Raw genomic sequence first — 8870 nt, forward strand, 5'->3', positions numbered from 1 at the left:
CATGATTAGGCTACTTAGACATAGTATGTTTCATGGCTACATTGGATCCATATGATCCTCTTGTTCAAAGTTGCTAGGCTTCTCATGCCAAGGTTGAGGCATTCTTCATGTTAGGAAGAACTCTAGGGGAGTAAAACATGCAGCGGTTGGCATGGTAAAAGTTCTTGGGCCATACTCCCATCTCAAATAGTAGATGGATGATAACTGATGGCTTTGGAGACCGGGTCACATAGATTGATACATGCTGAGGTTTTTGGATTTTTATGGATTGTTCAATCATTTTTTATTTTTTATATGATCATTTTGATGTAATTATGTAATTGGATAATGTATATTTAATGATCTCATTGTAGTTAAACATTCATTTTTCTGGTGGATGGATGATGTGTAAATCAACATCATAGATAATTCAATTATAAGTACTTGTTATTATTAACAAACTATTAATCCTAATTGTAGTTAATATAATGGATATTGACTTTTCAACTAGGATTTCTCTTATCTTTTCCATATTTTAGGAATTTTATGATGTGGCATTCACTAACTAGGACACGGTCATTAAAATTTTGTTTTAGATGTTGTAACCAACTATACTTATCTATTGAGCTAAACCAAGGAAGGGTAAAGGATAAATCTTGGAAGTACATAAAAAAAAGTCCTTTCACTTCAAAATGTAATAGTTTTCACTATAATATTGCTATTAGGATTTAACTAGGTATGTAATTTTTGAGTCAAATTCATTGATCCATATTTCATGAGTAATGGTTAACACAAATCTATCTTTAATGAGAGTGAATGGAACACTCAACACCCACTAGATCTAGGTGATGCTCATAGAGTTGAAGCCCCTAGAATTCCTGAGAAGTCACCTATCCCAGACCTACTCTAGCTTGAGTGTGCTTAACTATTGAGTTTCCTCCATGGTTAGACCCACTCTACTTACAACCTTGTTGCCCAGATATCAAATTACCTCAATCCTTTCCTTTCTAAGCTATGGTTATTTTTGAAATAAGCCTCATTTTAATATTTAAAATGGTCACTTTCCCTTAGATTTTTTGAGAAATTTTTCCCTTTGAATCCTCCAACTAATCACTAGCTCCATCTAGCACTTCAAATTTTTAAAATTTGGTCCTTGAGTCAAAAAGTTCTCATAGGTTAATGAAAGGAACCAAAATACATATTTTCAACTTCATCATTAACCATTAACCTCTAAAAAGGTTAAGATTAATTGTTAAAACACATATTTAAATTTGAAAGCTTAACCATTAACCTCTCTATCAAAAGGTTAAGATAAGTTTGCAAAATTAACCTTTGTAAAGGTTAAGGTTTGGGGGTCAAAACACATATTCTGAACCAAATCATTAACCATTAACCTTTTAAAAAGAAGTTAAAGTTCGAGTCCAAAATACATATCTTTGAGAAAATTATTAACCTAGTGAAGGATTGTGTATGTGAATGGCTAATGATGAGTGATAATTAAAACTCATGTATATACAAGTAAGGAGATATTTCTACAGAATTGAGCTTCTCATTTCTCATGCATACCAATGTATGGAAGCAATGAAACAATAAAATTTGCAAGTGTCTACCTCTATTGAAGAGAATGTACATTATGATAGGTTGATAGAATATTTTATTGATCAATCTGACCATAGACAAGGCATGTAATTTGTTTAACCAAGTTTTTATTCTCTTCTAGCATGGAGTATTTAGAACAATGATGGATACAACAATAAAGAGACATGTTAACTTTTGGATAGAATGTGCTAGATAAATGCCATGAAAATTAATGAAAATATTGAAAATATTGTGATTAAGCATGGTCATGAATCAACTCATTATAGCATGAAGATTTTCATCAAACTCCCTGATTTTGTCAACTACAGGTTTGGAAGAGAGAACTTCCCAATAGCAACATTTCCCTACATTGTTGGGAAACCAATTTTACGCTATGAGAAATCACTATGTGAAGAGGAGTTGTGAGTGAAGAATGTTCTAGGCTTCAAAATTAGTTGGAGGTCTCATATCCCATTAAGAATGGCATCATTCAAAATTAGGAATGAATGAATTGTGTGTGGGATCACATGCTATATGAAATACTAAAGGTTGAGCTTTATCAGATCCACCTCTCAATCCAACAAGCAACAGAAAAAAGATAGCAGTGATAATGTTTGAGAAATAGAATTTTGCAGGTTTGTTTATAAAAAAAAAGTGCTATCTTAACACATTATGCTCAAGGGCTCTTGACAGTTCTAGTTGTAGAATCGGGAGGTGGAGTTACAAATATTGTTCTTGTCATAGATAGATATTCATTTCCTCATGTGACAAGATGAGTGAACATTGCAGGGTGTCACATTACATCTTACTTGATTGAACTTCTACTTCAAAGAGAGTATGCTTTGAATAGAACATTAGATTTTGAAATAACAAGAGAAATTAAAGAACAGCTTTACTATATTAGCTATAATTTCAAAAGAGAGATTCAACTTGGATTAGAGACAACTGTATTGGTTAGGCATTGTATGCTACTAGATGGAAGAATTATCAAAGTTGGCTCAAAACATTTTCAGGCACCAAAGCTATTTAATCCAAGTTTTTCATCCTCAACTTACCATGGCCAAGCATGTGAACTATTTGGTAAAATGTTTTCATAGCTCCAACTAACAACATTAAATGATTTTCAATTTTGCAACCTTCTTCAAATGGGAGTGTGAAATATATGTGGACATGCCATGAAGAACATGGGAGGTGATGTGTGTGGCATGAATAGCATGGTGCCATGAAACCATGATGGAGTTGTAACAACCTCAAAGACATCTAACTTGTTTGACCAAATGTATTGAAGGCCATATTATCACTATTTGAAAGAATGAATTAGAGATTCATAAATTTTGTCAAGAATTCCTCTCGAGAGCTTCTAATGATGGAAAATTTGAATTAATGTTCATGCAAATAAGATAGTGCCAACTCTCTTGGGTTCCAAGTGTTGATAAAATGCCAACTATTTCTTCTAACAATGTTCTTTATTTAGCATATTCGAAGACATAATCCCAATTGAATTGGAAAGTTCATGGTCTTACATAGTGGGGACATCTCATTTAAGAAGAGGAATCTTCTTGTACATGCCATTTTGATAATGCCAATACCTTATTCTTTATGTGATGTAATGGTTTTAATTCTCTATCTTTGTAATTAGTGACTTGTGTCATTTTGGGTTAATTTTGTAGAGGTTAATTAACCTCTCCCAAAAGATGTGATTGGGAGGTGGTTATTAACCATGAGAGAGTAGTTCTTAACCTCTATCTCTATAAAAGGGATCATTTTGTCTTTGTTTGGGAACTTTTGAACTTTAGAAAAAGGGAGCACTATGCTAAAATTTTGATTAGAAGATGATATTTTGAAATTATTGACAAATTTTGTCTTTGTAATCAAAAATTCCTCTTAGGTTCTTGGTGCAAGAAAAGAAAGGAATGTGCAATTTGAGTTCTCTTCTTCTAAATCTAAATTGTTAGAAATGCTAATTCCTTTTGTAGTGAGCATTCTCATGGTATGGTGTAGATGTTTATGAATCTTTGGATCAGCATTGTGCTAGTAATGGTTCTCAAGCATTGATCTTGATTGTTGTTATTAATGGTTTTAAGTTAGTCCAAGAAAGCTTTGAAGTCATTTGGTGCATTCATCATCAATGGATTTCTATTTATCTTTTAAAGTTTGATTTCACTTTTATTTGAAAAACTTCAAAATTATATCATATGAGGGAGCTGCCCCTCTAAATGCAGAGGAAGGCCACATATCAAGGGCCTATTCAACTATTGTTAAAAAATTTCCACGTACACTCTATTGGGCCATTATTTTAGTGAAAAATCTATTCAACAATAGATTTTTGGTGAGTCTACTAGGGAGACTAAACAAGAAAGATTAGTCACTCACATGTAATGAAACAACATGGTATTGCTGCATGCGAATGTGCTTCTAGTTCTCTAACCAAATCTAGGTTTCCAAGACACCTAGGAAGATATTATTTCAAATTTGAACATTCTAGCCTAGAGGTGTAGACAAAGTTCTTAGCAATATCATCAAGTAAATCTAGTTCTAGAAGAAGAAGAATTTGGGGAAATCTTGTAAAGAGCTCCTATTGTTCAAGATGTTGTAGTCATTGAAAGAATGGTTGTTATTCCAAGAAGAAATAGGAAAAATATTGCTCACATTAATAAAATAATAATTTGTAAGTCAATTGATGAAGGTACGTTCACTTGAATGAAGGTTGGCAACTCTATTTAGAAGATTGAATATTGATGACTCTATCTAAGTTTCAAATTCAAAACATGGTTTGGTAGAAAGGAAAAGTAGAAAGTGATAGTGACAATGATAGTAATGAAGAATAATTTTCATACTCAAAGAAATAGATTCCCGATGAGCCTCTACAAGTTGAATTGTTGAAGAATTTCTATGGTGGCAGGAGGCTAGATCCTAGGATGGTTCATCCTTGCTTGTTGCAAATTTTCCAAAAGATCGAAGAAGATGATGGAAAAGATTACAGGTTTCTTTCTCATGATCATGATTCTTTATTTGAAAAAGGTTCAACATATAAATATAAAGGTCTCTTCACAAAATGTCTTTCATCTAAATTAGAAATGAAGAATAATGGAAATGTTTCTCATTCACATGTCCATTAATGAAATTAGATTTTCATTGGTCCTAAGTAAGGTAGCTTCTTGAAGAGTTTCTATGGTGGGCAAAAACTAGATCCAGAAAAGATCCATCAATCTTTGCTCTAAACTTTGCAAAAGATAGATGAGGAAGATGGTAAAGATAATCAATTTTTCTTTCACAAGCCAAAATCATTTTCAAAAAGAAGTTCCACATATGAGCATAAGGAAGAACTTGATTAGAAAAGTGATTCATGTGAATTGAAGATGGATAATGGTGGTAAAAAGGTACCTAAATTATTGCACCTATTTCTCATCAAAATCATGCTTCCATTGATCCTACTCAGGTTGAAATTTTAAAAAGCTTCTATGGAAATGCACACTTGGATCCTAACAAAGTACACCCTTCTTTACTTTGGACATTGCAAGAACTTGAGAAAGAAGATCCATGCAAGAATTATTTCCTTGGTAATAGAACATCTCCTGATCCAAATGTTAGAAAGGAGTCATCTAGATCTACATGCATGAAAGAAGATAGGGATTCTATGTCTAATCAAAGAGATGCTTAGGAAATGAAGTCTATAAAAGAAGGGTCTACTAATGTATTAGGGTATCACTATGAAGATTTCAATACCCAAGAGAACATATTCAATCATCTCAATCCTAATGAGAAAGAAAAAGGAATATCAAATGATTTCCAAGGAACTACACAACATATGATTAAAGATGAGGGAAATGTGGATCAAGGTGAATTTCATACTACTTTTATTCCTTCTTGGTGCTTCAATGCTTCAAATGATGACTTCCTATGTAGAGAAGATCTTCTTTTTCATCCTTCCATGATTATTCAAGGTGAAGGATCTATTGACAACATCAATACTTCAGATGTTATGTAACGATCTAAAAATTTTACCACTGATAAAGAAATAACCTCAAGTGAAACCTTGCAAACATCTTTGTTAACTCCTAAGATTGAAGTCTTTACTTTTGAGGATGTTGAGGAGTTTTTAGAAAGTGGTATGACCATCACAAGAGTAGAACATTAGTTTCAACAGAAAGATGATGAGTTGTCATGAAAACCTTTTCAAGGTTACATGAAAATGGAATATGAAACTTTCCAATTTTGTGAAGATGGTCATCAAGAAGAATCAATGAACTAGGTTTTTGATAATATTGATGAAAATTTAATAATAGTTATGATGGAAATGGGAATTAAAGATAGGCTTCAAGTAAGAAAAGATGACACATCAAGTTCTCACTCTTCCTCATGTATGAAACTTGAATTTGAAGCATTCAAGTTTACAAGTGGAGACTACAATGAAGAAAACATTGTGATGGTATCTTGCACTAGAAAAGTACTTGGCCTTGAAGAAATGTGTTGTGATGTAATTAGTGAAAAATGTGAAGATGAAGCCATAGATGAGGATGCTCTTTTAAAATAATCTCCCATACACCAATATCAAATGATGATTAGTTCTCCTAGTCAGATAGACTCATTAGAGGATGTGTGCACCAAAATGAAAAAGATGATTGTTTCTTCTTTGAGCAATCTAATGGAAGAAGAGGAAGAAATACATCATGGGAAGATCCCATGTGACAAGGATGTGCATTCATATTAGAATAATTTCATAGAGAGTATAAACACAATCATCCCCATGGAAAAGAAAGAGTGTCTGGTGTTAGAAATAAGTTTAGAAATTCATGATAACCAATCACTAGAATTTCAAGTAGAAGGCTTGTCAAGTGGAGAAAAGTATCATAAATGCATTCAGAAATTTGAGAGCCTTATCCTTCAATTCTTTCAAAATGAAGTCATCAATGACATGCAATATGAAGAAAAATTGATTTTGAAGTCCAAGATTTTTTATGAAGCTTGGTTATTTGGATATATTCTTTAATCTAGAGATGTGGGGAATCCTAGGAATCTCAGAGTTAGAATTCAAGGAGAAAACATATATTAAAACCCACAGAAGCTTGATAATTGTCACATGTTGGCATGCCATGGTATTTATTTTCCTTAGCAAGTGAATGGATTTGCATGATTATACCTTGAGTCACTGCAGGCATAGAAACCTGCCTTGTATATAGTCTAGTTAGGAGTTATTTTTTTCTATTTGGTTTTTCTTTCATTTGTCTAATTTTTGGTGCTAGTTTCCTCCATTTTGTAAAGTGATCCCTCGTGTGACTCTTTAGCCCAATGAATAAGGCACTATTCTAGTTTCTCTGGATTCAAGATTCATCCTTGTCAATCCTTGTCCCCAATTAGAGCTATTTGTTGCCCGGATATCAAATTACCTCCATCCTTGCCTTTCTGAGCTATGGTTATGTTAAGAATAAGTCTCATTTTAAGTATCAAAATGGTCACCTTCCCTCAGATTTTTTGAGAAATTTTGCCCTTCAAATCCTCTGGTTAATCACCAACTCTGTCTAGCACTTCAAAATTTTAAAATTTGGTCCCCAAGGCAATAGTTCTCATTGGTTAATGGAAGGAACCAAAATACATATTTTCAGCTTGATCATTAACCCTTAACCTCTAAAAAGGTTAAGATTAATTGTCAAAACATGTAGTTCAATTTGAAAGCTTGACCATTAACCTCTCCATCAAAAGTTTAAGATAAGTTTGCAAAATTAACCTTTTTAAAGATTAAGGTTTGGGAGTCAAAACATGTATTCTGAAACAAATATTAATCATTACCCTTTTAAAGAGAGATTAATGTTTGAGTCTAAAATATGTATTTCTGAGATAGTTATTAAGCTAGTGAAGGATTGTGTATGTGAATGGCTCATTATTAGTGATAATGAAAACTCATGTATATGTGAGCAAGGAGATATTTATATAGAATTGAGCTTCTCATTTCTTGTGCATACCAATGTATGGAAGCAATTAAACAATAAAATTTGCAGGTCTTTACCTCTATTGAAGAGAAAGCACATTATGACAGGTTGATAGAATGTTTTATTGACCACTCTGACCATAGACAAGGCATGTAATTTGTTTAACCAAACTTTTATTCTCTTCCAGCCTAGAGTATTCAAAACAATGGTGGATACAACAATAAAGAGGCATGTTAAAAATTTGCCAAAATGTGCTAGATAAATACCATGAAAATGAATGAAAATATTGAAACTATTGTGATTGAGCATGGTCATGAATCAATTCATGATAGCATGAATATTTTCATCAAAGTCCCTAAGTTTGTCAAATGTGGGTTTGGAGGAGAAAACTTCCCAACAACAATATTTCCATACATTATTGGGAAACCAATTTTATGCTATGAGAATCACTATGTAAAGAGGAGTTGTAAGTGAAGAATGTTCTAGGCTTTGAAACCAATTGGAGGTGTCATATCTAATCAAGAATGGAATCATTCAAAATTGGGAAGGAATGAGTTATGTGTGGGATAAAATGCTATATGAAATATTTATGGTTTAACTTTATTGCCTCTCAATCCAACAAGCAACAGACAAAAGATGGTAGAGACAATGTTTGAGAAATACAATTTTACGGATTTGTTTATCCAAAAAAAGTGCTATCTTAACATGTTATGCTCAAGAGCTCTTGATAGGTCTAGTTGTAGATTTAGGAGATGGAATCACAAATATTGTTCTTGTTATAGATAGATATTAATTTCCTCATGCAACCAAATGAGTTAACATTGCAGGGCATCACATTACATCTTACTTGATTAAACTTCTACTTCAAAGAGAGTATGATTTGAATAGAACATTAGATTTTGAAACAAAAAGAGAAATTAAAGAATGACTTTACTATATTAGCTATGATTTCAAAAGAGAGATTCAACTTGGATTGGAGATAACCATATTGGTTAGGCATTATACACTACCAGATGGAATAATTATCAATGTTGGCTCAAAACATTTTTAGGCACTGAAGCTATTTAATCCTAGTTCTCCTTCCTCAACTTACCATGGCCAAGCATGTGAACTATTTGGAAAAATGCTCTCATAGCTCCAACCGACAACATTCAATGATTTTCAATTTTGCAACTTTCTTCAAATGGGAGTGTCAAATATAGGTGGACATGCCATGTAGAACATGGGAGGTGATGTGTGTGTCATGAATAGCATGGTGCCATGAAACCAAGATGGAGTTGTAATAGCCTCAAAGACATCTTACTTATTTGATCCAATGTATTGAAGGCCATATTATCACTGTTTAAAAGAATGGCTTAGAGATTCATAAATTTTGTCAAGAATTCC

The 8870-nt window shown here is 32.8% G+C and overlaps 2 pseudogenes; both read left to right on the plus strand.

The window, feature by feature from the left end:
- The first annotated feature begins 1845 nt into the window (after positions 1-1845).
- Positions 1846-2654, plus strand: LOC149540679 (actin-related protein 2 pseudogene; annotated as a pseudogene).
- A 5103-nt stretch (positions 2655-7757) lies between these two features.
- On the plus strand, positions 7758-8619 carry LOC149540680 (actin-related protein 2 pseudogene; annotated as a pseudogene).
- The last annotated feature ends 251 nt before the right edge of the window (positions 8620-8870 follow it).

Source organism: Cupressus sempervirens, chromosome 9 (genome assembly GCF_028749045.1).
Source record: "Cupressus sempervirens isolate cs-2001-9-10 chromosome 9, ASM2874904v1, whole genome shotgun sequence".
In the NCBI taxonomy this organism is placed as follows: domain Eukaryota; kingdom Viridiplantae; phylum Streptophyta; class Pinopsida; order Cupressales; family Cupressaceae; genus Cupressus; species Cupressus sempervirens.